Genomic DNA, 27,578 nt, shown 5'->3' on the forward strand with positions numbered 1-27,578 from the left:
ATATTCTCTGGGGTCACTTGTTTAATCTGTTGCAAGTGGTAACTAATTATTAGGTACACTGTTTTTGAGCTAGTTGTTGGATCTTTTGGCAGCAAAGGTGCTTGCCTAACCAGTGTGTATGACTGGGGTATATCAATTTTGAGAAATGCTTAGGATGAAAACTATGGGAGTTGTAGTTTGCAGGCAGTTTTGTTTTACGTTTTCTGGGCCTTTTCTTTCCATTGTTATGAGAGGTTGGAGATAGGGATTGAAGTTTTTCTTGAATTTGTTTGTTTGGTTCTATCTTGTTTTTACAAAGACCACTTTCCAACTCTTATTTTTTATCCTCTGATCATTACAGTGTGGAACTGGTTATAGAACTGAGTCCACTGTGAGAGCCGGTGTCACACGCAGGTGTTTGGCTAGTTTTCAGAAATTAAGCACAGCGTGGTTGACATTAGTGCTCTGTGCTTTAATTTATCCCTTTTGTAGTTCTAAAGACAGGAAATTTGCTTTTCTGATGTTTTGCACGTACACGTCTTGGTGCATTTACAAGTTGAAATTCATGCCCTGTTTTCATTTGCATGAGAGTTTACAGACAGCCCATGAGAGTAAAATAAAAATATCATGATTGTCTTTTGAATCAGATTGTGCATAAGAAACATATACAGGATGGGTTCTTTGAATGTCTGGCCAATCAGTTCAACCCCCCCCCGCCCCCCCACGAGGAGGCAGTTTAATGCAGCAAATGGTATTGTGGTAAGGTTGAGAATTTAAATGCATGAAAGCCTAGAAATGCCAAAATAAGGTTCTCTCAGTAACTGTAGCTGTGCCTCATTGCACAGAGTAAATAGACATCTCCAATTTTATCAGTATTGGGAGTACTCCACGATTCGCATCTGTGCCATGCAGTTGGAATTAAGGTTCCCACAGCAACCACAACTTTGAAATTCTTGAACGTTAATTTTTGTGCCTGCATCATTGGCCAAAGCATTATGTTAATGTAGACTATGTAGCTGAATTTCAAGCAGTTTTTAGGGAGGATGGGGGTGCTGTCACTTAGGTAGGGTGAATAGCAGGTTTTCAGGAGGAGTAGGAACTACTGCTGAGAATTTTTAGTTTTTCCAGGACCCTTTGGAACTCCCCAAGGGGTGATGGATGGATTTTTCCCCTAGCCTAGTAGATAATGGGAAATTGTTGGAATATATTCCCTAGTTTAGGCAGGATCCTGTATATGGACTTCCTTGTTCTTTACCAAGGTAGGTTGCCCATTTTATTTTTAACTTCTGTTCACTACTGAGATCTTACTCCATTTTAAGAAAGTTTGAAGTAAGGCTCAGCTGCAAGAGTCTATACTATATGGCTTAGGTGAAGGGAGTCATGATTTTTCTTATTTCTTAAATTCCTTTGAAAGATTTTAATGAAGCAGTCACATAAGAACTAAGTTAACATAATGTACTTTGAGCACAATGGTGGAGGGTGCCATGAAGAACCCAGTTACAGTGGGCACTCAGGGAAGTCTCCCTAGGAGTAACTAGCGTACCTCTTGAGTGTTCATTGATGAGTAGTTGGTGGATGGAAGAAAGGGCACTCCTAACCCAGCAATGCTCCATAGATCTATAATGCAAGCCACAAATATGAGCTATATTTGTTATTGAAAATTGCCTAGTAGTTATATTACAAACATCAATTTTAATACATTTTATTTTACCTAATATATCCCAAACAGTATCATTTCAACATTTAAAAAAAAAGATTTATTTATTTTAGAGGGTGAGTGTGCCCGTGTGTGCACCAGCATAGGCAGGGAGAGGGGGAGAGGGAGAGGGAGAGAATCTCAAGCTAACTCCCCACTGAGCACGGAGCCTGAAGTGGGCTCGATCTCATAACCCTGAGATCACGACCTAAACCAAAATCAAGAATTAGATGCTCAACCAACTGAGCCACCCAGGTGCCCCTCATTTCAGCATTTAGTGAGTGTAAAAAGTTAATGAGATGTTTTACTTAATTTGAGTTTTACTAAGTCTTTGAAATTCTGGTGTATGTTTTATATTTGGAACACATTTCAGTTTGTTCCAGTGTATTTCTGGAGCTCAACAGCCTCTTGTTGGTGGTGACTTCTGTAATGGACAGGATAGGTTTAGAAATTAAAATGAATGGGTTTGAGTTTGTCATCATTGATAAGTATTTACTGGGTATCTACTTTGCACCAGATACTATGCTGGGGATGCAGCAGGGAATAAACGTTCGTGGAATCTTCCTTATGGAACTTTAGAACCTAGTAGGGGAAATACACGAGTAATTTCATTTATGTGAAGTGTTGTGAAAAATTTAGAGTTTATAAGAATGTATAATCTGGGAAGGCTTCTCGGAGGAAGTGACATGTAAAGCCTCAGGGGTGACTAGGACTGAACTAGGTAAAATGTGGGGAGAAGACAGTTTCTGACTGAGACAGCAGTAATGACGAGTTGGGTGAATTTGGGAAGAAGGAATGGATGGCCACTGTGGATAGTGCATTAATGGTATGATGTAGGCAGGGCCAGATCACGCATGTCCTGTGAATATCTCAGGATACTTTTAAAGAGAGAGACTCTTGGAGTATTTTGTATGACTGGAATAGAGGGTAGTTAATGCTAGGGAGTAGTAAGAAATGGTCTTGGGAGTTAGAACAGGGGCCACATGCTGAAAATGTGTGCCATACTTTTAGATTTTTAGATTTTTGTGTGAGGAATTTTAAACTAGGGAATGGCATGTTTGGATTTGAGTATTCTTGCGTTGGTGGCTTGCATTTACAAAACATGAAAGTAATTTGCATTTATAAGAGAAGATCATGCTAGATGAAAACTCATCTGCAGGAAGGAGTTCTCAGCTTTGTTTTGCTAAGCCCCAGTTGACCAAGGGCCTGGGGGTGAATGGAGTACCGAAGGAGAATTTGGGATGTTGCTTTAGCAGTCTCTATACAGGAGGATTCAGAGTGTTTGCCTTTCTACTTAAAGAATTCCCCAGAACTCTGCTCTCTGCTTACCTTAAAGTTCTCAGAGATCCACAATATGGGTATAGGAATAAAAATCACCTGGGGAATCCCAGTGAGGCCATAACTATATGTATGGAATGACTGGGAAAGCAAGCATCTCCTTGGAGCCTTTGGTTGGTATATAGTAAGGAATATTAAAAACCATTCTTGTAACTACAAGGGGAGTCCAGTCAAGTACTGAAGGCTTATATGTTGGGGCTGGGGCCTCTGTTAGCTCATGTGGTTCTCTTGTGCAAATTAGAGACGGAATCCCCTTCTTGCAGGCAGCCTCTTGTCAGGGCACGTGGCTTGGCAAGCTGAATGGTGACTGCATTTCAGCTCCCATTCAGCCTCTGTCCCCTTGGCCAGTGCCCTTTTGCACAAGAATATGTGGCTGTCGTAGTTAGAACAGGGCTAATTAGAATCTCCAGTGAAAATGTTGGGTGTATTTCAGGAATTGGAATGGTCTGGTAGTTACAGAAATGTGGGGTGCTTGAGGATTGTTTAGAGATGATGGATGGACTGTGGAGGGCCTTGGGTGAGAGACAGAGAGATTGTCTTCTGCTTCTGGAGATCATTGACTTGAAACAGGGAAACCACTAATCTGATGGTTTCTGGTGTTGAAGCAGAGTGGGAGAAGGTTGCAGGTTCAGGAACTGGAGGAGTAGGGGAAGAGGGAAGGGAAAGTCTTTGCCTGAGCTTCCTCAGGGGCAGGCGGATGGCGGGTTTGACTCCTGCTGTGGGCTAGGCCTCCCTACAAGCTCCCAGATGGTTTGCCCTTCAAGTCAGGAAGGGGAGATTCCTCTAATGTTTATCTTCCCCAAACCCTAAAAACTCTAATAACCTGTCATCGACTTATGTAGATCTTCTGAGACATTTCTACATTGTGGGGATAGTTGGGCAAATTGGATTTTCCTTTTTTGAACTCAGAGACAAGTTCTTTTCTCTTAAATTATATGAAGGCAAGGTGGTTTTGCCCAAGGCTAACTGTATACTTCCATTCCTCTTTTTTGGTTACTTTGTAATGCAGCCAGAGGAAGGGCTCTGGACAAAATAGCATGATCACAGGAACTGTTTTCATCCTAGGCAGCTGCTTTCCAATAATATCCAGGAATTCATGGGTAGCCATTACTCCCAGATTTTGGTTAGAACTGGATTTGTTGCTGGAAAGTGTGACAGAGTTAAAAGCAAAGATGTGTAATACTTTCCTCAAAGATTACAGTCAGATGTCTGATGCTGTTGATACTGTTTCTGTGGTATCATGCTTCTGGATTATTCAGGGTGAATCCAGTGTCAATTCCTTGGAGATCTTAACTCCTTCAGGCTGAGCACCATTTTGGACACTGATGTGTGATGTTCCTGAGGACCTGAAACCCTGAGGATAAAGGTATACTGTAGTTTGTTTGAGGCAGTTATTTGCCGCAAAGAAACAAGTGCTAAGTATTGGAGAAAGGCTGTGGGTTTTCTGAGCTACTGCCTTGGAGGAGACAACACATGGTGCAATCTCAGAACTTCCCAGAGAGCATTTGGCTTTGATTTCAGACTGGAAAACCTAGTGCTTCTAGTCTCTAGGGCTGCCATGGCTTCGTGTCACACTTGGGAGTGTTAATGACAAAGGGTATATAGCCCCTCTGGCATCTGATGGAGGGGCTGACTTATTCTCCCATGAAGCAGGTTCGGCCTGTGCAGTGCTATTGTAGTGGGCAAAGATATAGAGCTGGAATTTACCTTGAAAAAGGTACAGAATTTACCCAACCCCTTGATGTTAAGTGTAGAAAGTTTGCTTTCAGTTACAGGGCCGTCTTCCTCAAACTCCTCTATCCATAGAACCTCTCTCTTCCTCCCCCCACCCTCCTCCTCTTCTCCCTCCCCACCACCAGGCTCCCTAACACACACACACACACCTTCAGCTTAGGCCTCTGGGAAGTCTGGAAACCTGAAGGTGGAGCCTTTCCCCTGACCTCGCAGCCCCGTGCTTTCAGCTTGTATTTGATTCCATCACCCTGTCTTTCACCCTCCTCCCTGTGGAACTTAACCCATAAACGTTCTTTCATGGCAGGCCTCTAAATATTCAGATGTGGGCACCGGAGGATCAGTTTTTTTCAAGCTGTAATCTGCCTAATCTCCCAGTGTCCTTGCTGCCTTTCTTGGGAGGTGTTTGTTTCCCAGGCCCAACCCCACAAGGTCTCCTCTGTAGGCAGTCATGGCAGACAAGTCGTAGGTAGGCCTGTTAGTGATGCCCTGGGATTCCGAAGGGCTTTTTCTCAGAGGCAGGGCAGTTTCGGGTGCTAATAACTCCATTTGTTATATAGGGCCCCAGGGTGCTTTGCCATTTAGACATGATTAAAAGCGGTTCTCAACCTATTCCCTTCAGTTGAGGTTTCTGAAAGCAAGATGACTGGTCCCTCTGGACCCTAAAGCAGACGACGCTGCCACTGACATGCATACCAGCAGCGAGCTGTGGGGCCGCAGTCCCTAAGTGAAGCCAGGGCAAACCAATAAACCCACCACCTGTGATCTTGCACTTGGGACTGGGAGCATAAGGCAAATAGCAAATTAGAGCGGGACTCCAGCTTGGCAATAAGGACCTTGGAGAAAAGCAAAAGCTCTTTGAAATGGATATAGCATTTCACCGGTTTCCAATGGAGAGACTTGGGGACTGCAGCAATGTGATCAAAAGACGCAGAATATGTCAGAGCGCTGGCAGAGGCCTTCTGTACCGGTTTCCGATTTGTTTGATCTGGGCATTTTTGAGAAGAACACTTGAAACCTCCTTTGTTAGAGGACTGAAAAAAATTACCATTCGGAGACTGTGGGTGGGTCTTAGCTCATCTATTTAAGATTCAGGATGTTCGTACTCTGTCATTTTTAAAAAGGTTAATTTCTGTTCCTCTGCTGGGGAGGGCACTGGGGGGCAAGCCTGACTCTTTGTGAGGTCAAGACATTTGGTATCTGGGTAGATAGCAGGGTTCCTTAAAATACACGTTCCACTGATCTTTGTAAGTGAATTATAGCTGGGAAAAGACAGCAATTGCCTATTTCCCTTTGATTTACTTTCTTCTCCCTATTACAAATTATATTTTCTTTTGTTTCCTTTAGTTAATGTATCCCCTTTCTCATGATTTTGCCTATCCCCTTCCAATAATTTTTGTGGGATTTTAACAATCTCATGGGGTCTGGTACTTAATCCTTCCCGGAACCATATGCATTTACCTCTTTCAATCCATCATCTTCTCTTTCTTCTCTCTTCATTTAATCATCACTATTACACAGGTCTATATTTTCAACTTATCTAAATCTTCCAAGTGCTGGTGTGTTCATATTTCTTGTCTCTTTTCAGTCCTGTGAGCTGCAGTAATTCTCCATTGTTTCCAGAGTTGACAGCACCATCATATTTACTGTCCTGTGACCATTTACCATAGCTGTTGTGCAGAGGTAACAGTCTTTCTTGCCCTGGTTCTTGAAAGCTCCTTTAGGCCAGAGATTTCCATACACATATAGTCTTTCCCTTCTCTTATCATCCTGTATTGTTTATTGATGTCCAGCCTGCTTTCCATTATGAAGCCTAAACTCCACTGGGGGCCGGAGCGGAAATGGTTTTCTCAGCTTCATATCGCCTCTCTTTCAGAATCTTGCAGAATGCTATGAATACAGTAGGCATTTAATGTTTACATCAAAATATATGCTGGGGCTTAAGACCTAATGCATAGATTGCTTTTGAGCATAGATTGTATTTTTACCCTATCCATTGCTCATCTCCCTTGACTGCTGCTGATGGTCATTTCCAACTTGAGGCAATGTGTCCTGGTGTTGAAAGGTTCCCAGAGGGAGTGTTTGCACTCCTGTTTTTTCTCCTTCCTAATTGGATTGCTTGTCTTGATGGCTAGGTCACACATGGCTTCCTTTTTCTATAGGCACTTCCTCTTTCCCACTCCCAAGTTTCAGTCTAGTCCTGCACGTGGGTTGTCTAGTCCTGCCCCTCTCTGAGCGCTGGTTTTCCTCATAATGGCATTCCATTAGCACAATATGGATTGGGTTCAGTCCACCAGAGGGGTTAATTTCAGGATTTTAAGTGATGTTGCAGTCGGTCCCCAATTGACTTTCTACTTATTTAGGCTTTCCCAGATATCCTTCCTTCATGGCAGTCCAGGTGTCTTGATTCATTGGAGTTTTTAGGTGCACTTTTTCCCCAAGGGCTGTATATTTTTTTACTGTTGTCGACCTTGTTGCCTGTCAGATTATTTCTTTGCTTAGAACTAATTTTAAAATCAATTAGAGAGCTTTCCCTTCATCTTTCTCTTTTTATTTATGAGATACTGATTGCAGAGCTACCTACACTGTGGTTTGATAAATTACCCCCTCCCTTTTTTTTTTTTTTGCATAACATTTATATTCAAGGCAAGTTTAGTGCAGTCATCAGTGCTTTCTACTTCTGCAGGCCACGGCTGTAGGTTTCATTCCTTGGTGGGCTAATTAGCTTTTTGCTAGGGAAATTTAATTCGGTTCCAAAACCAAACATTTAAGATCCTCATGTATTATAGGTGCTATGGATCTGGGAAGTTACTTTTATTAGGAAAATGTTTTACAATTTTAGAAACCGAATCTCTAATCCTGACCAGTTGGAGTGTGTTGTGATCACAAGGTGGACTTCAGACCGGATGATAGATTATGGAGGAAGAAGCATCATTTCATGTCATTGCTTTGGAAAAGGCTTTTCAGACCCGAGACTAGAAGGGGAAGCTGAAGGACACAGATGCTTGGTTTTTTTTCTAGTAAATGACAGGTCTGTTGCTTAGGCATATTTTTGATGTCACTTTTTATTTCGGCCCTTCTTTGAAAATCTCCGGCCACTTTATGAGTTGTTTACATTTCATAGACCTTCATTTCACCATCGAGTGTGAGAACAGTGTGGTTTTGGCTGCAAATGCCTTTGCCTGGTTCAGTGTTGTGTTGGTGGCCACCTGGTTCAGTGTTGTTGTTGGTTCAGTGCATTGCTGTTTGACAGGAGGATCTCTGTAGAGAGAGAAGCCAGTTAATATGCTCACCTTCATCCTTGTTTAAGTACATTGGGTCCTTAGGCTAAGTGAAAATTATCTTATGTGGGCATCTGCTGCATCTTTGTGTTCAGACTTGGGTCCCAGAATTTGGGTCCTTCTGCTGTCCTGCTGATTTTTTGATAACCCACATAATGGATGCCTATAGTTTCTAGTTTCTGCTTTAAAATGCTTTTTCCCTCCCTTCCCTACCCTCCCACCCCTACCCACCCCACTTCCTTACCCAAGGTAGGTTTTTCTGGGTCAAGTAGATTCCTCATTTCTTCACATCTATTGCTAGCTCCCTTCCCAGCACATAGTTGATACTCAGTGTTCGTTGGGTAATGGCTCATTTCATTCTCACTGGCTGTCTTTTACTCCTTGTTCATAATTTGGGACTGAGGGATGGACAGAATATACCAGCACTTGACTCTCTGAGTCTGTAGCTCTACCATTCCTAGGACATTTTTCTCATTATTATTAGGGAGGCTAGTAGGAAGGTTTGACTTTTTTTTATGTGCATTTGTCTTTTGTAAGGTGGTCTGGAATTAGGAGAAAGCCACATTCTTATTCATATGGAGCTGCCTTTAGCATCTGCTTATCCAGCTGGAGGGGCTTGTTTTAGAAGCACTGCCATGCAGAAGCCGTAGGTGGATCTCTGCAGAAGGGCGGCTGATGTGCGGAATGCCCAGGGCTCCCTTTGCAGCCTGCCCACTCCCTCAAGCTCTGGCTGGAGGCTGGTCCCTACGGGTAGGGGTGCGGTGTGTACTGCCTGCCCTATTCTTACTGGACACTCTTAGTGCAGCTGCTGTGAGTGAGCACACTGTCCTGCATGGGACTGGCAGATGGCTCCATTTGCTGGTTTTGGCCGCTGGGACAGCCAGGAGTATTAAGCCAGTTTGTACTTTAAGAAGAGGGAGACCTGACATCACTCAAAGCGGTTTATTTTATTTATTTCTTATAGAGGAGAAAGAAGTTATCTCAGCCCTTTGCTATTCCTTTTGGTGTGTATTGAACTAACAGCTCAGCATTTCCCCCAGGAAAACATCCAGGGTTCTTCCCTCCCCTTGGGCCAGGCTCTGTCTTGCCTTGCAGATTGCGTTGTGGTGCCGCCTCCTCACTGTTAAAGCCTTTTGGCTTCATCCCCTTCCCCCACCCTGTGCCAGGCCTCTTCTGTCAGAGGAGTGGAATGGTTCTTTAAGTCTAGACACTCCTGTTTATGTACGAAGTTATAGTTATTCTGGAGGTGCTTGGACTCAGTAATACCAGAGTTCAGAAAAATGTAAGCTTTGCAATTGAGAAACCATTAAGCTTCAGTTTGTACCAGCATTTGGGCTCCATGTAGTTATTTTTTTAATTTAAGTATAATTAACATAGTTTCTGGTGTATAATATAATGATTTGACAATTCTGTACCTTGCTCAGTGCTCATCAAGATAAGTATATCCTTAATCCCCATCATCTCTTTCTCCCATTCCCCCACCCACCTCCCTCTGGCAACTACCACTTTGTTCTCTGTATTGAAGAGTCTCTTGTGTTTTTTGTTCTTTTCATTTGTTATTTTGTTTTTTAAATTCTACATGTGAATGAGATCATATGGTATGTATCTTTCTCTGAGTGGCTTATTTCACTTAGCATTATACTCTCTAGCTTCATCCATGTTGTTGCACATAGCAAGATTTCATTCTTCCTTATGGCTGAATAATATTCCATTGTGTATATATATTACCACTTGATTCATCTGTGGATGGACACTTGGGCGGCTTCCATATCTTGGCTATTGCAATTAATGCTGCAGTAAACATAGGGGTGCAAATATCTTTTCAAATTAGTGTTTTTGTTCTCTTTGGGTAAATACCCAGTAGTGTAATTACTGGATCATATGGCAATTCTATTTTTAATTTTTTGAGGAACCTCCATACTTGTGTTTTCCACAGTGGAAATGTTATTATCCATGTTATTATTAGATATCCATAAAATACAGCAGGTAGAGAAGAGTCATTGGAGCTCTGTTAGAGAGAGAGATGTCTTTATCCTAAAAGATACACATTAGTCCCAAGTATCTGACGTGGTAGATGGAACCTGACAAACTGAAAATTCAGCGTAAAAATCCTATAGCCTTTCATCTCTTACCCTCATTACCCAGCGAGAAATGAATTCTGAGGGCAGATGCTGATGGTGTTTAAGATCTCTGTCCTGGAACGTAATTGAATGTGTTCAGGTGGAAACATGCTCTCCCCTTGCTGCTTGCTGTGCCCACCTCCGAGCTGGCTGCCCTGCAGACTTGTGGCCTGATGTTGCTCCTTTCCCCTCAGGCACAGTATCTTCGCCACCTCAGGGTTCTCAAAAATTTTAATAAAGGCTGGTGCCTGTTCTTTTGTTTGTCTGCTTTTGTGTTTTGACTTGAAAGTATTTCTAAAGTATCTGAACGGTAAGAGTATTGATTTGTACCTCTGCTGCTTTAGTTTTCATTCCGATTTCTTTCAGTTATCTCCACCATTCCCCTCTCCTACCCCTCCCCCGAAGTACAGAGAGGGAGTTTGTGACTTTGGTTTGAATGAAGTCACTTTGGCACACGCAGTTTGGCCATTCTGTTACCGGTTACTGCACACCTTACTCTATCCCCCTGGTCTTGAATAGTTGGCTTGCTCTGAAATTCTCTGTGCTGTTTTGGATGCTGCATGAGTCTGTAAACGAATGCTTAGCATTGTTGACGTTCACTGTTCACCATTGCCCTTTAGCTGCCTTGCTTTGGGTTTAGCTGGGAGTGGAACCTTTTTTTTTTTTTTTAATTTTTTTAGAAAAGATTTGATTTAGAGCTTGCACATGTGTGTGAGCTGAGGGGGAGGGAGAGGGAGAGAATCTCCAGCAGACTCGTGCTGGGCTCAGAGCCCAGTGTGGGGCTTGATCTCACGACCCTGAGATCATGACCTGAGCTGAAACCCAGAGTCAGACACTTAACTGACTGAGCCACCCAGGCACCCCAGGAGTGGCACCTTTAACCTGAATTCACTAAAGACATTGACAGCAACCAAACTGGATTGTTCTAGTTTTCTTGGATAACCACATTTAAGCTGCTTATAAAATGTAATTTTATGTTCTGGAAAACTACATTTGCTCAATTTAAGCCAGGCCAATATTCTTCTGCTCCTAGAATTTACATAAGTTGATACCTTCATTGGCCAGATCTCTAAATCTGTAGCTGATATTAATTTGAAGAAGGTGCCTCACTCATTGCAGTAGAGTCTTTGCCTTTAGGAGAGTGCTTGAGCCTGTACAGTGTGCTTGCAGTAGGGCAGGGTTTTCCTTTTTTGGCTTGTGTTAAAATGTTATTTATGACACTTGCTGAAGAATAGTAGGTACACCTGTTTTGTCACCACTGTGACGGGTGTAGGGACCCACGGTAGGGTTTTGAAGTGGGGAGGAGAGCTTGGGTTCTGAGTACAGGAAAGACAAGGAGCAGCGTGTGAGGTGGGGAGGATGAGGAACCCAACCAGATATCAAGAGTAATCAGATACCAGGGGTGGGGAACTTGGGCCAAACTAATTTAGCAGGATTCTTGGCAGAATTGGACAGTGCAGAGATGAACATAGTGCCCAAAAGTCAGGTCCTAGTTGAGCAGGGGGTTCAGAGGAGCCTGAGTAGAGTTTGGTCAAGGAGGGAATCTTTGTCATTTGTGATGTCAGTGTTATCCTCACTGTTTATAACTAGTGGTAGAAGGTTTCAGAACTCCCCTTCTTCCATGGTGCCTGTGGGAGAAAACAGGCCTTAGACGATTGCAGCTTCAAATACTTTTTCCAGCTGCTTTCTTGCTCCCTCCTTCACTGCCATCTTTACACCTTTCCCTCTCTCTAGCTTGCTGCTCATTATTAGTATCTTTGGTGGTGGGCGTAATGAGAGGGGGCGAAGAACTAAGGAAATAGTTTTATTTCCCTTTGTTTCTTCCACCCTAACGCCACAGTGACTGTGTCTTTTCTGCCTGGTTGTCATCTCCTGCCATGGCTAATCCAGGGATGTAGAGCCCTGCATGGTAGTAGAGGTCATTGAGCTTAATGCAGCAGGAGACTTGAGGATATACAATCTAAGGAAGCAGTTTTTGACTCTCCCATCCTCATGCTTGTATATCTTACAGCATCATGGTGATACTGAAGAGACTTGAGTTCAGAAGCTGGGGAGTAGGGACTCCTTGCTCTTTCTGGTGGCTTTTTGACCCTGGCACATCTCTTTTCTGCCTCTGTCCCATTCCCTGCTAGGCAACTGATGCTTGTGTGTGTGGTTCAGAGGTATCCCCTAATGGAAAGTTCTACAAGGGGCAAATCATTTGATTGTTGACTGTGAGATTCACTGCAAATATGGCTGCTAATACTGTTGCTTTGCATTTGGTACAAATGATCTCTGGCTTTCTGGGTTTGCACAGGACTGCCCCAAGGACAAAGAGTAAGTGGATCACTTTTGATGCCCTATCTTTTGATTGAACAGCCAACTTGCAATGTATATAGGGGTCCTGCCACTGCCCTTCTCCTCCTGGATTCCCATCCTCCCTCCTCCCTCTAAGCCTAGCTCAGATACAAAGGTTTGTGCCCCTCTGACTCCCACAGCGAAATCCAGGTGAGAGCATTTCTCCTGAAGTAGAAGCAGAGTCAGTTTTTCTTAGGGTGTGCTTTGTAAGCTACTTGTATTAGAATCCCTGTGGTTAGAGCCTGGTAGGTTCATTTTTCACACTTGCCAGGGGTTTCCATTGTACTTCCATTTGAGGCTACTGTTCTAGATTGTTGTTCCTAGCAGTAGGTAGGTGGGGCTTTACCAAGGCTGGCTGTCCAGGATTTTGGGCTTGAGAATATCATTTTTCTTCCTGGAGCCAGACTTAGACGCAGTAACATCTCTGCTGTTTCCTGTATGAGCTTTTCTTCCTCCGGGTCTCAGAGCCAAGTGCAAACCAGACATATCCCTTCTTACTTAGAACATCTCCTGAGGATTCCAGTGAAAGGAGATAGAGTTTTGCCTGAAGACATTTATCTGCTTCAGAGAACAGGGCTCTCTGGGGGAATGGGAGTTTCTTGGGGTTTATTATATATGATTTGAGCCGATGTTTAGTTTAGGTGGGGACTGTTCACAGTTTCTGGGTGAGTTTCATGATAAAAAATGAAAAGATTCATGAAGTGGTGCCTTGTTAGATCTGGGTCACACATCACACTTCATGTGCCATTATATTAAAAAAAATTTGTTTTTAAGATTTTATTTATTTATTTGACAGAGAGAGCACAACAGGGGGAGTGGGAGAGGGAGAAGCAGACTCCCCGCTAAGTAGGGAGTCTGATGCGGGGCTCGATCCCAGGACCCTGGGATCATGACCTGAGCCAAAGGCAGATGTTTAACGACTGAGCTACCCAGGCGCCCCTGTGCCATTATATTAACTGAACTTGGTAAGGTGAAGAGGGTCCAGGATAAAGAATGCGCTTGCCTTGGGCACGTGCAAGCAGCCCTTGAATCATTGGAAGTAAAAACAGATGCTTCGGAGGAGCCAGAGGTTGATCACAGTTCGGGATACAGCACAGCGAAAGGGTAGAGTGCCTTCTGAGCCGTGGCAGGTGCACAGCAGTACGTTGTGTAGGGTTAGTGCTGGGGGAGGGAGGAGGAAGGCTTGTCCATTTTTTAACGCCTTACTTCTCAGAAGAAGGTCTTCTGCTCAGCTTAGCTGCTTTGTAGGGCAGCTCTGAGCTTTATAGGCTGCGAAATGCTGTCTGTCGGACTGGTTAACCGATGTGGGCTAAGTGAACTCACAAAGATGTGATTTAAAAGTCCGTTTGTAGATTTATTAATTTGTGATGCAAAGTCCAGCTGCCAGACAGACCAGAAAGTTCTGATGGGTGAGAGTGTTCTCTTTCTTATGGAGGGAGTTGGTTTATTATTTACAGAATCGAAGTGAAAGGGGTTGCTGGATACTGAGGAAGGCTGAGGTGCCCTGGGTGCTTATGTGGCCGGGCAGAGGATGAGACCCCGGGACAGGGTGCATGTTGTCTCCATTCCCATCCCTGTTCGTTAGATAGATAAACAGAGGCTTGGGAAGAGAAGAGTTTTGCCCAAGGCTTTTCCTCGGGTAAGTGGAAGATCCAGGATTCTAACAGAGGTCTGTTTCACACGTCTCCAAATGTGCCCCATGGGCTTCCATGTTGCTGGGACCAGGCTAGTGACCTCTCCCTTATGCACTCTCCACCCTCCTGTTTCTCAGGATTTCTTCCAGCAACCAAAAGCTCCTCCTGGTTGTCTTTGTAACACAAGCTTTCTTATTTCAATGTATTTTTACAAATTAAAATATTTCCTGCAACCATTTTGGGGGTATCATAATTTATATTGAGAGATTCTAATTTATGCTTTGAATGGGTGTTTAGCATCAGAAAAGTGGGTGTTCTTGTTCTTGAACATTGTTCTCAATGTTCTTGTCTACTGTATGAAGTTTTCCTGGCAGTAATCTATCTCATCGTTTAGAACAGTCAGGCCAACCCTATGAAGAGAGAAGAGGCACAGCAAGAGAGGGAACACAAGTAGGGGGAGTGGGAGAGGGAGAAGCAGGCTTCCCGCTGAGCAGGGAGCCCGATGCGGGGCTCCATCCCAGGACCCCGAGATCATGACCTGAGCCGAAAGCAGATGCTTAATGACTGAGCCACCCTAAGGAGTCTCAACACTAGTCATTTTTGTATAGGTTTCTGAACCCTGTGAGCATTTACCTTTATATACTTCATTATTTTCACTATTTAATGTTCATTCACTAACCCCATCAGATAGATGGCTTAGGCTTCTGATTTCATCTAAATTTTCTACCTTAAATATTTTTTCCTTCTTATAAGTGAAACATGTTTACTTGATAAGTTTTAGAAAATTAAAAGAAGAAAATACAAATTAAATCTTACCATCAAAAGGCATCATCACTACTGTTAACATCTCATGACCTTCTCACCTTCTTTGTGTTTATGTTTTATAGCTAAGCATCTCTACTGGCCTTTAAATTTTCCAAAACATGATTTTTTTTTAAAGATTTTGTTTTTTTAAGTCATCTCCACGCCCAGTGTGGGACTCGAACTCACGACCCCAAGATCAATAGTTGGCTGCTCTACCAACTGAGCCAGCCAAGCACCCCTCCAAAACAAGATTTCTAATGGCTGGGGAGTTTTTTAAAAATGTGGATGTACCATAATCATTTCCACTAATATTTGTGTATATAAATTATTTTCAGTTTTTATAGTTGTTGTATCTTCATTCTTCAAACAGAAAACTTGCCTTGAAGAAGGAAGTATGAAAAGGTCCATTCAGATCGGAGGTAGCTCTTGGGCAGGTTGGGCTGTAGTACAGTAGAAGATACATGTTCCCAGAGGGGCTGATATTTAGCCCCACTGGCAGTACACTCTCTAATCACCTAATTCCTTATCTATTTGTGTTATTTAGAAGCAGGCTGTGATCCAGGCCCTTTGTGCTTTGTTGCCAGGATGGCTCCCTCCCCCCAACAGCTGAACTTGCTGCATCTGAAATAAAGGGTAGAGTAGATGGTAAATCTTCTCCTGGGGACCACTGCTCTTTTCTGTTGCCCAGGCCGGGATCTGATGAGACACTTTAATGGGAACACAGAGGCTCCTGTGGCAGCTTTGTGAGTGCAGCCTCCGAATTTGTTCATCCCATGAGCTGCTCTGTCAGTGACTTTCACTGTGCCATGGACTTGTGAGTATTGGCACAATTACATTGCACCCTATTGTGATTAAAAACAATTATCCCACAAATAAGTGTATGTAAAACAGTTATATTTAATGAAACAGCAACACTGGTGACCAGCAGATATTAAAATCACTATTGCTTATTTATTTATTTATTTATTTATTTATTTATTTATTTATTTAAGATTTTATTTATTTATTTGACAGAGAAAGACACAGCGAGAGAGGGAACACAAGCAGGGGGAGTGGGAGAGGGAGAAGCAGGCTTCCCGCTGAGAAGGGAGCCCAATGTGGGGCTCGATCCCAGGACCCTGGGATCGTGACTGGAGCCGAAGGCAGACGCTTAACGACTGAGCCACCCAGGTGCCCCGCAAATTTAAAGGACTATGCTATGCCCCATCTTGGGGTGGAGGCTGCTGCCCATTCAAGGCTGGCGGGAAATGAGACAAATGGGGGTTCTGCAGATCCCTTCTGCTGCTCCGTGTGGGAAACCCGAGCACTGGCAACATCATCTTGGTTGATCTCAAGAAGTGGAGTGTTATTTACAGGCAGAGAGTTAAGGCTCAAGTCATTGAGGCTATATAGCTATAGTCAGCATCACAGATACTCTTTCAGGCAAAAAGGCAGCTGTCGACAAATGCAGACGCAGATACAGTGGACTACCTGTGTTCCATGTCACTCAGCAATCGAGCTGCTGCGTTCTTGATTGGCTAAAAACTGTTTGGGTGCCGTGGGAGCACAGAGCATATTCTTATACGCCAACCCAGAAGTTATAGTAACTCTTTATATGCTACTTTCTTTTACAACATAATCAGAAGACCCTCTCAGAGTCTGTAAACTGTTCACATGCACAGTTTTGTATTCTTCTTTCTGATTATTTTTTGTCTTTTCTCTGAAGGTTAGTCCTTGGTGTTGGCAGACCCCCCACCCCCAAGCTGAGGACTGGCACATTTCCTTACTCCCAGTGTGTTCTCTCAGCCACTGGCAGTATAGCCCTGGCCACACTGAAAGCTGTTTCTTTAAGGATCAGCTGTGTATCTGGGAAAACTCCGTCGGTAAGAGATTAGAGGGCCCCAATTGAAAGTTGCATCTGCTTACTGTTTTTTTAAACTCAGACCATTTTCATATTTGTTCTTTAGAGAGGATCATCTCTTCAGATAAACATGGTCTAGGGACCCCAGGAGACTAGGGAGGATGGAGGGAGAAGAGCAGAGTCACTGGTCTCTGACTGTAGGAGGTACCCTGTATGACCCCAGGTACCCCCACCTTCCTGCTCCTACTTGATCAACACCCTCTGTTCCCCTCTGACTGGCCCTGGGGAGCTAGCTGTAAGAGCCAGTAGAGGGCTTTGGAAGCACACTTCCAGGGTTAGTTGTATCTGATGCACAGGAAGTGTGAGTGGAGATATTTTAATTTGTGCGCAGTTGTGTAGCTTGGAGTGACATTGGCTCCCTCTGGTTTGATTCTGATGAAACTGAGAGTGCTGGGTTTGTGCTGAAGTGTGTCTGCAATTTCAGGAAGGGAAAGAATGCATTCAGGGCTGGTGATCATTTTGTGATACTGTGTTGTTCGAATGGGTCCTTCACGGTGGTTCTGAGGAAGAAATTAGTATAGTGGTCATTTGAGAAAGTAATTTTAGTTCATAGACTCCCTGCTACACTTGAGTAACTTCTGGAAAGTGTAGTATTTTACCCAAATCCCATTAAATGTTAGGCACTCTTTCTATATTCCCTTTCCTGTCCTTTAACTGATTAGTGAAATATTTATGTGAACCCAGAAGGCTGATTAATTTATTTTATTGTCCTTTGTAATAACTTGCTTTTCCCTTGTGCTGGTTGCTTTCTGAGGCCCAGACAGCTGCCATGATTTCTTTTGCCCTCCCCTGGCCTACATCCTCAAGGGATTGATTTGAGCTTTCCTGGCTTTGATGAAGCCTCTGGCTGTCCCTCCCCCAAGGTGGATGGCAATAAATCCACCCCAAATGCCCCTACTGTTTGGGTGCTGTGGGAGCACAGAGCATATTCTTACACACCAATGGACAGTGTAACTCATTTAGGGTATATAGCAGATCAGTGGATAAGACTCAGCATCCTGCTCCCCAGATCTCAGGGAAAACCATGGAAGAGATGCCACACATCAAAATGGACTTGGACCTCTTGCTTTGGGAGCCTTTCTTGTCCTAGGTCTGGGGGTTTGGGCCAAGGTTAACTCACTGGCCAAGATGCTTCAGAAATTTTATTTTTTAAGATTTTATTTATTTATTAGAGAGCACATGTGAGCACTAGCGGGTTGAGGGGCAGAGGGAGAAGCAGACTCCATGCTGATCAGGGAGCCCAATGTGGAGCTCGATCCTGGGACTTCGGGATCATGACCAGAGCTGAAGGCAGCCTCTTAACCGACTGAGCCACCCCGGCACCCCGGTGCTTCAGAAATTCTTAAGCATCTGCCTCCGTCTGGGTAATCAGGCAATTGCTGATGAGGATGGTCTCTGAGATGTTACTCTGGAAATAGATCACAGAACTTGGAGGCTGAGTCCTAAAATCATGGTGGTAAAAGATTGGTCAGAAGAGAGCCTCTGAGTAGGGAGATAACACTTCGCATAATGCACGTTCCCCCCTACCCCCACCGCCAGCCCTTCATATTTGTCAGCATGAAGCACTTAGGTACCTTCCTGACAGATCCCTCCTTGATGAGCCCATGCTCATGTTGCTCTCCATGATTAAATTCTCATTGTTGCCTACAAGCACAGGTCCCAGGTGTTGTTTTAAGGTTCAGGGCAAAACAGGTTTCTGTGTCTCCTGCTCTAAGGGTAACTAGCTGCATTTGTTGTAATGGACACATGTCTGGCTCTGTGCGGGGAGGAAGTGGTATCTTTTATTCATTAAGCATCTTTTTTGTTTTTTAAGATTTTATTTGAGAGAGAGAGCGTGCACGAGCACACAAGCTGGGGAGGGGCAGAGGGAGAAGGAGAAGCAAACTTCCCGCTGAGGAGGGAGCCAGTCCCCAGGACCCTGAGATCATGACCTAAGCTGAAGACAGACACTTTAAGCTTAACCGACTGAGCCTTGCAGGCGCCCCCTAAAGCATCATTTGAATGCAAAGGCCAACAGAAAAACACAGTAGCTTGGGTATTTTTTTAAACATTAACTTTTTTATGTGTTGATTTGGAATCATGGAATGAAAAGCACACACCGCTTGGAACCTAATAAAAGATAAATGGGAAACAAAACCATGAACTCATCGGTGTCTCAACTCCACTAAATTACAGTCCTAAAGAATCATAGTACCTCGTGTGTGTCACGGAACAACCGATTATTGCCTGCTTCAGGTCTGACTCTAGCAACATGGCTCAATCAGCAGAGCAGTGCAGAGTGACAGTGTTAAGTGTCGATGCTTTTAATTCAGAGGTTCTCAAACCTTGGCTGCACATCAGAATCACCTAGGGATCTCGTGCTCACTTCGGCAGCACATATACTAAAATTGGAAGAATCACCTAGGGATCTCTTAAAAATCCTATGTGCCCCATGTCTACTGAATCAGAATTTCTATAAGTGTAGGTTACAGATACCTTTTTTTTCTTCCCTTCTCTCACAGATGAGCAACTAGGGTTGAGAACCACCTTTTTTTTTTTTTTTTTTTTTTTGGTCTTGGGTGGGTGGAAGTGGAGATCTGGTGGGACGGATTCTGAGTGGGGTCTTACGATGAAAAGTGATGGCGTCCAACCCAAATAAAATTGGATAGATAAAAATCTTGTTAAGCTTACCTTATGAATTGTTTAAAGTAATCATGTTCTTTTACACACTGGGGATTTTTTTTTTTCACATTGGGGAATTTTAATTTGTTTCATAATAAAGGTGTCATAGCCACTCATTTCTGACATGACAAGTTTATTTCCTTTCTGGAAAGCTGTCCCCTTATACAGCATTGTTACGTATTCTTGTCACCTCTGGAGGTAGGGAAAGAAAATCATTATCATAGTTGTGATATTGTGATTTATAATAAGAAGTATGTACTTGGTCTTCTTGCCTGTACCTGGCACAGAGCTCCTAAAACCCTTGGAATTTGTGAAGGGGTGAGAGTGATCAAGGTGTCTTTTGTTATGTTAATGAGGTAACTTTGGGAAAGCACCTGAAGATGGGGATGGTTGCCTGAAGAACCAACCCTGAGATCTGAGGATTGGAACCTTCAGCCCCATCCACTGAGAGGGGACAGGGGCTGGAGGTCGAACCAATCGCTAGCAGTCAAATGATCTAATGAGTTATGCCTATGTAATGAAGCCTCCATTAAAAACTCAAAGGGGTTGAGTTTGGAGAACTGAGTTGGTGAACGGGTGAAGGTTGGGGAGAGTGGTGCACTTGGAGAGGGCATGGAAGCTCCTTGCTCTTTCCCCTTATCTTCCCCATACCTCTTCTATCTGGCTGTTCCCCGAATTATATCCTTTTATAATAAACCAATAATCTTGTAAGGAAAATGCTTCTTTGAGTTCTGTGAGCTGCTCCAGCAAATTAACTTAACCCAATTAAGTCAGAAGCACAGGTAACCACCTAGACTCAAAATTGGCATCTGGAATTAGGGGGGGCAGTCTTGGAGTACTGAACCCTTAATCAGTGGGATCTGACCTTATCTCCAGGTAGATAGTGTCAGAATTGTTAAATTGTAGGACACCCAGCTGGTTTCAGATAATTGCTTGTTGGTGTGGGGCCACCCCCCCCCATGTTAGAATTGGTGACTCTTAATAGTAATAATACTGTCTGACTTTGCCTTCTATGGTTTGGGCCAATAGTTCCCTTAAGAGCTATAATGTATGGCCTGATTTATGAAACTTACCTGGAAAACTCTAATTAGGAATTCTTGTCACCTATAGAGATACTTAGGTGGGTGTTTCATCTCATGTTCTACATGTAATTAACTTTCTCAAGAAATAGAAGTTAGAATGACTCTTAAATATTGAGTGTGATTTTAGTTTTTTGGCTTCCTCTTTTATAAGCTATGTCCTTGAAATGCTCTTTCCATGATTATTTTTTGTTTGCTTGTTCCTTGTTTGTAACATTGTTTATTAAGTTAGGGCATTACACTAAAATTACCTTGGAACTTTTAAAAAGAAAAAGCCCAATCCCCAGGCCTTAACCAGAACAGTTAATCAGAATCACTGGGAGTGGAGCGTAGGCTTTGTACCACAGGCCATGCTAAAATCTCAGACAGGATCGCAGACCACTGTTTGAGTATTGCTTGGTGATGTACCTCTCCAGCAGCCCTTATTCCTTCTTCCTCCTCCTTTCTGACATTGCCTTTAGCTGTTTATCTGTGATGGCCCTTGTGAGAGAGACCTAATCATTTCTTTTCTGTAGGTGACTTTAAAAGTCCCTCTTGTTAGAATGGAACACAGTAGACTCCTCTACCTTTGAACTTTGCCTCTAATAAATGATAACACTGTGCTTATTCAGTGTTTTTTTTTGGGGGGGGGCAGCTCAGATCTCTTTAAAAGCCTTAAAATTAATCCCCACAGTGCTTCCCTAGAATAAGGTAAGGGATTTTTTTTTTTTTTATTGTTGTTGTTAGGTCTAATGCCCCGAAATTACTGGGCCTTGCTACCTTGTTCTCAACTTGCATTCTACCCCTGTGGATTTGGACAGGTTCCCAGATCACCTTTCTGGTAATCTGAGCAGTAAGGTTTACCCCCTAGCTTTTCCTTAGCCGGAAGATAAGTCCTACAAGCCCTTTTGAAAGATAGTCTTTCTAATCGTTGGTGAAGAGCTCTACTTGATGGGCAGCTGGTGGCTGGGCTTGCATAGTCGTAGATGGAGGATGTTTTAAGTTAAGGTTAGTGTGTGAAAGTGGGCATGAAAGCCGGACTGAGCCAAGGCGGAACCAGCGAGACCAGAGGATGACATGTGCCACCAAATAGGTCTTTGGCTGATGTTTAAATTGCCTCAAATTAAAGGGTATTTTTCATTCTCCATTGTGGTGTCACCAAAGGGCTGAGTTAATGTCATTTTCAGCAGCTTTGAGCTTCTGGAACTGTCACTCTCCCTGATAGTCACTAGGGGTAGTAACTCAGCATTTCACATTCTGAAAAGGCAAAAAACTTCTCTGGAGGACTTCTTAGAGTTTTCATTTCAGTTCTCTCTTTTTTTTTTTTCTTTAAAGATTTTATTTATTTGAGAGAGCACTAGAGAGCCCAAGCAGGGGATGTGGCAGAGGGAGAGGGAGAAGCAGGCTCCCCGTTGAGCAGGGAGCTGGATGTGGAGCTCGGGGATGGCCACCTGAGCCCAAGGCAGAGGCTTAACCAGCTGAGCCACCCAGGCACCCCTATCATTCCAGTTCTCCTGAACCCTACTTATCTTTGTTTTTCCTGCAGTGCTTTTTTTCTTTTTTTATAAACCTGTAGTCAGAAGTTCATGTTAACTCCTGTCATACTTAAAAGAAGAAGGTGTTGGGGTGGTGGGGAGAGCGTAGCAAGCACCATGTGCTTTTTCTTGCGTGTAAGTGCCTTACAAAGCGTGGGTCATATGATTGTGTTTCTTGTCTAGTCATTTTCCAGCAGTGTAGTTCTTCAGGTGCTTCCTTAGTCCTTTGAGCAATGCATTGTGTTAGGGGATGAGGAGGGCTGTAAGGATATGCAGGGTGAAGCCTCATGGTCAGAGGTTCAGTCTGGTACTAGGAATAACTCAAGCACATGTTAAACAATGTAGTATATGCTGGGAGGGCTACAAGCCGAGTGTTGTGAGGATTCAAAGGAGAGAGAAATCACATTTGACTTGTTCTTCACCACTTGGATTCTGGTCGTGTTCCTACTTACACCCCTCGTGAGGTAGAAAACCAAACACAGGCCATTTAGAGACTCACACTGGGCAGGGTGGTGGAGGTAACATGTTATATACCCCCCCCCTTATTTTATTCTTGCTTTGGGGATTTCTGTCTGATTTTTTTCCATTTAAACCTTTCAGGCAAATCCAGTGTTGCAGGAGCCAACCTCCTATCGAAACAGCTATTAACTTTCCTCTTGGGGGAAAGAAAAAGATTCCAAAGATTGATGGAGAGCTTGAAACCAGGGATGGAACTGACTTGTAAGCTGGTCAGAAGCCCCAGGAACTTGCAAAGTGTTGGTCATTAGTTGTATGTTTTCACTTTGAAGAGATGTCTCTGTGGTGTACAAGAACTTGAGTCTGCAAGGTGTTCTCTCTTGAAGCTCTGCCTTTTACCCAGACATTTTGTGAAGGCCACTCCTCAGGCAGCCGTTGTCGTTTTGCTGAATGTCAGCAAGCATTTAGTGTCGCCGCTCTGATGCCAGGGAAGAAGGTGATGCTTTTACTTTCTCGCAAAATAGCCCCCGGCCTTTTGGTAGCTCTACATTTAAAGGTCAGCACCCTCTCTTTCCTTCTCTTGTCTTCTGTGTCCTCGCTCTCATCTTTATAACTTGTCCCTTCTGGAAGCTGTTTTTGAAAAAAACATTGGAGCTATATTTTAAAGAGCATGGTTTCAGCAAATCTGAAGGTTTTAGTGTTAACTGTGAGCTTGAGGTGGTCACCTTGTTCCTCAGAAGGAAGTTCATGATTTATGATTTTTGCCTCATGGAAGACCATAGGATTTTTTTTTTTTTAAAGGGGGGGGTCTTTTTAAGCCTTGTATACTTACCATTCTTGGATTATTTCACAGCTTGAGCATATTGTGATCTTGAGTAGCTGTCTCGTTGAAATTGGCCAAGGTAATCATGGTGGTTTTAGTGGCAGAATCTTTACCTCTTGTTGCCCCATTTCATTTCCCAGGCCTTGCACCTGTCTTTATCAACTAGCATATAAATTATGCATAGATACAAATATTTTTCAAATGTGTAATGATGATGCTACTTCTAATGAAGAACCTAGAGCTGCTGTAAAAACTCTTTTTAAATTAAGTTTGTATGTGGTGATTTTTAATGATAGTAGATTATAATATATTTTTCATGATGATGATTAAGTTGTAAGTTTAGTCAAACATCTGTGTATTTAAGCGAAGTGATCATGAATATTCCCTTTGCAATTAACACTGATTTAGGGAAGATCTGTATTTATAATTAATAGATATTGAAGGTGTGCTAAGTATACTTAGGTTCCTCTTCTTTCCTATTTCTTCTGTGTTCTTTTAATTTTCTTTTTGGTGGCCTTGGAGACATTCTCTGCTTATGTTTGCTTCCCTTTGTGTACTGAACTTATATTTAAAAAAAAATGCATGTACTCTGATAAAATGCTCACTTGCTCAGTTAGTTTATTCTGTATAGCCATGCATGGCCAAGGTTAGAGTTGTTGCATGTACAGTGAGCGTGAAGTAAATGTTAGTCCCTGATAGGTTCCCCCCTTTCTTTCCTGTATCTCTTGGCCTGTCCTGCACAGAAAACATTTTGAACTGGGCCACTCAGGTTCCCATGTGAATATGTAATAATGATGTGCTCATTTCCCCTTAGCTGTCCTATGTTTTCTCTCAGAGGAACCATCTGTGTGTGATTATCTTTTCCCTTCTTTGTGTTTAAGAAATTAAAGCACTTGATAAAGTCCTTTGTCAGATGATGACTTTTAATGTTTGTCTCCTTCCTGTAAAATGCAGAAGTATAAGTGCAGAAAGAGAAGGGATTTCTAAAGAGTACAAAATAAATAGTGGGAAGAGAGTTTGGAGAGATAATCAGTACTCCTGTTTATAAAAACATACCCGTAACTCCCGTGAATGCTTAGATGGCCACTTGGAGTCAGTTTAAATTCTAAGACGACTACATGTGCAACTGAGTTTTCCCTAAATACGGTCTCATTTGCATCTTGCAGATTATGTAATCCCTGAGCAGGATTTCCTTTTTAAAACTTATATTACATTCATAAACTGATATTTAGGAAGATTAATTCCAAGAACCTTAAACTATGTAAAAATAGTACTGTTAATCCTTCAAACACCCTTGATAAGTAGAAAGATACTCATGGGATGAGGTGCTCACTCAACTGTGTGAAGATTCGGGAAAAGGATGGAAACAAGGGACTTAATTTGTTCAGCTCTTTTTTGTTGTTGCTGTTTTGTTTTGGTAGTAGCTTTAAGACTGTTCCTGTATCTTATTTTCAAAATTGTATTATTTTGGTTACCAGAATTTCTGAGTAGTATGCCTATTGTAGCATGCCGTCAGTGACTCATAATGGTGGAGAGAGACTTCTTAACACCAGGGTAAAGTAAGTTGGGATTAGGCATCTTTGACCTATCTGTAAAGTATGATTGATGCATACTTCCTGCTTGCCTTCCAAGGGCTGCCACAAATTGATGTAAAAGTGATTTTATCTTCTTTTGCTCACTGAGTGGCTTCGTCATGGACATAAATAGTTAAGTCTCTGATGACCCAACTCAAAAAGCCTTTTATATAGTCTGATAAAATGTTGATTATGGGTGATAGTCCTGGATGGCCTGAGCCATTTAAGGGTCTGAATATTTGGTGAGGTGTCAGACCAGAGGGCCTCCAGCAGAGCCCCTAACCTCAGCTCCTGTCTATCTGGTTTCCAGTGTGTGCTCAGGTATTGAGAAGGCTTTGAGGCCATGGTGGAGTACTCAGCTTTATCTGCTGAGAAGGCTCCGATTGTGTGCACACCTGTGTGTACTGCTGAACGCTCCTAAGCTCAGTGGGGAAACAGTAGGGAGTCCTTAAAGGAAATGGCCATGGCTGAGAATTGTATCTTTAGAAATCCCCATTTTCTTTGTTTCATAGCATTAGTCTTTGTCTGCCATTTTGTGATGCATTGTAATTTTACAGGTACTTTTTAAAAATCTATAGTTTGGTCATATCATTGTCTTACAGAATCAGGAGAGGTCTTAATTTAATTTTCTTACACATTTCCTTTCAGCTCTTTCTTGCCCGCTACACATTTCCTTTCAGCTCTTTCTTGCCCGCTAAACTAGCTTTTGAGACCTCACCCTTGTGGTCCTAACGTTCATTTCCATAACAACGGGTTGTTGTGCCTCAGACTCTAGGGATTGTGATTTGAGGTGGGAGTGAATAGCAGGAACCAATGAATGCTTAAATGAGAAATCTGTTTGTAATGTCACAGACTCCTCAGTGGAGGGCATGAGAGATGGAAAAGAAGAATGGAAACACAGACATCCTGCTGGTAGATTGAAAGTTTCCCCAGTTTTCTGTGCCTTATTTCATTGGGAGATGCTTCTTATTGCTTTACGTGGCTGGCCTTTTCTTTACTATTTCTTTCATCCTGTGAATGTTCATCCTTTAGGTGCAGTAGTGTTTTAGGCTAGATGACTGAAGTTGAGCTCCGGTAGTACAAAAATACCCATTTATGCTGTGGTTTGTGTGGCTTTGTTGCTGTCCAGTCTCTTTCCCTTCAGTCCATGCCACTTTGAGGGAGTTGCAGAAATGGTTAATAAAGGCAGCTAACATTCAGTCTTGGCACCTGAGGAGTCAGCCTATGCTAGTAATGTTCAACTATAGGTAACCAGTAGGACTTCAAGGCAAAGTGCTCTGTGCTTCTTTGCTAGCACATTTTGTGCTATATTTTCTTTGGTATTAAAATAACTTTTAAAAAACCTACGTTGGAATAATTGAATAAACACTTTATGAATGGTTTTGCACTCAGTACACATAAGGTGTCTTTTGATTGTATATGTGGAGGATGTAGCTCAGGTGGGAGTTAAAATTTTTTAGAAATGAAGGAAAAATGTGATTTGCAGGGCTGCTTTCCAGGTTGGCCAAGTTCTTCAAATTGACAAACATCTCTGTTCCTTTGTACCCTATCATTAAATGAATTGTCAAAGGCCCTGTGTCCTATGCTTTGGATATAAATAGCACATGTGCCTATAGAAAGGATTCTGTTAAGTGTAAGATTGCCTGTGGCAATTTCCGCCCTATTTCTCTGGGGAATCATGGACTTGAAATAAATTTTCCTTCTGTTTTTTACTCCTCTAGATCACCAACACGTGTCCTGATGGCCAATTACTATAATGCATCATTTCTTTTCCAGGCTTGCAGGGTATTCCAGGGAATTGGCATTGGGTATTGAGGGATGTTTCTGTGAGAATATGTTCTCTGGACATGAATGATTTCTCTAGCTACAGTCTTAGAGGGAATTAGAGTCCAGTAATCCAAAAACTTAATGTCCAGCTTGGAAGATCCTTTAAAGAAAAAAAATTTTTTTTCTAGCTGACAGCAGTTATCAGAGCCTGGTTGACATATTTAACAATACTGAACATTAGTGTTTTGAGGAAATGACTCTTACTTGTATAGGCCCACAGCATGGTGTTTTCTTACAAGGACTCATTTTTTAGGACATGCCACTGTAATAACTTTTAGCAGTGCTTTAGCTGAAGGCAACTGATGCCTTTCCATTATCAGTGTCACCATATTGTATTGTCACTTGCTTGGGCTTTGTCTTTTTTGACTTTTATTTGAGTAATGTAGGAAGAAACTATGTTGTAGACAGTAGACCAGTGTATCTTGGTAATTGTAGAATTAATATATTTTTGTATGATGATGGCCAAATGTAGTTATTGTTCTCCTTCCTCACCCCTATGTGTGTTTTGTATTGCTTTGGATTAGGAAACATCTTGGTCTTTTATATTTTATGTATTTGGTTGCCAACTGTCTAATAAGTCAATATTGTGCTAACTTGTTCCTTTGACTTTGTTTCTGGCCCAGTGGAAACACAAGCTTACATGAAAACAGGATATTGAAGTAAGAACCTGGCACTCATGGGAGTCATTCCATCGTGGTTAGACTGTGCCTGTGGTTCTTTCTTTTGCTTTCCTGACCTGGTCTCCTGTATCTTTGTGTTGACTTCATGTCTCCTGCCTTCTGATTCCATGCAAATGGATTTGAATACTTGGTCATATGATTTCT

The 27,578-nt window shown here is 42.7% G+C and overlaps 1 protein-coding gene across 1 annotated transcript in view; it reads left to right on the plus strand.

Moving 5' to 3' along the window:
- The window catches only part of SND1 (staphylococcal nuclease and tudor domain containing 1), a 409,554-nt gene that overhangs the window by 60,137 nt on the left and 321,839 nt on the right, over window positions 1-27,578 (plus strand). The window lies entirely within an intron of this gene.

Source organism: Callorhinus ursinus, unplaced genomic scaffold (genome assembly GCF_003265705.2).
Source record: "Callorhinus ursinus isolate GAN/ISIS: 27379988/994484 unplaced genomic scaffold, GSC_fseal_2.0 scaffold12, whole genome shotgun sequence".
Lineage (NCBI taxonomy): Eukaryota > Metazoa > Chordata > Mammalia > Carnivora > Otariidae > Callorhinus > Callorhinus ursinus.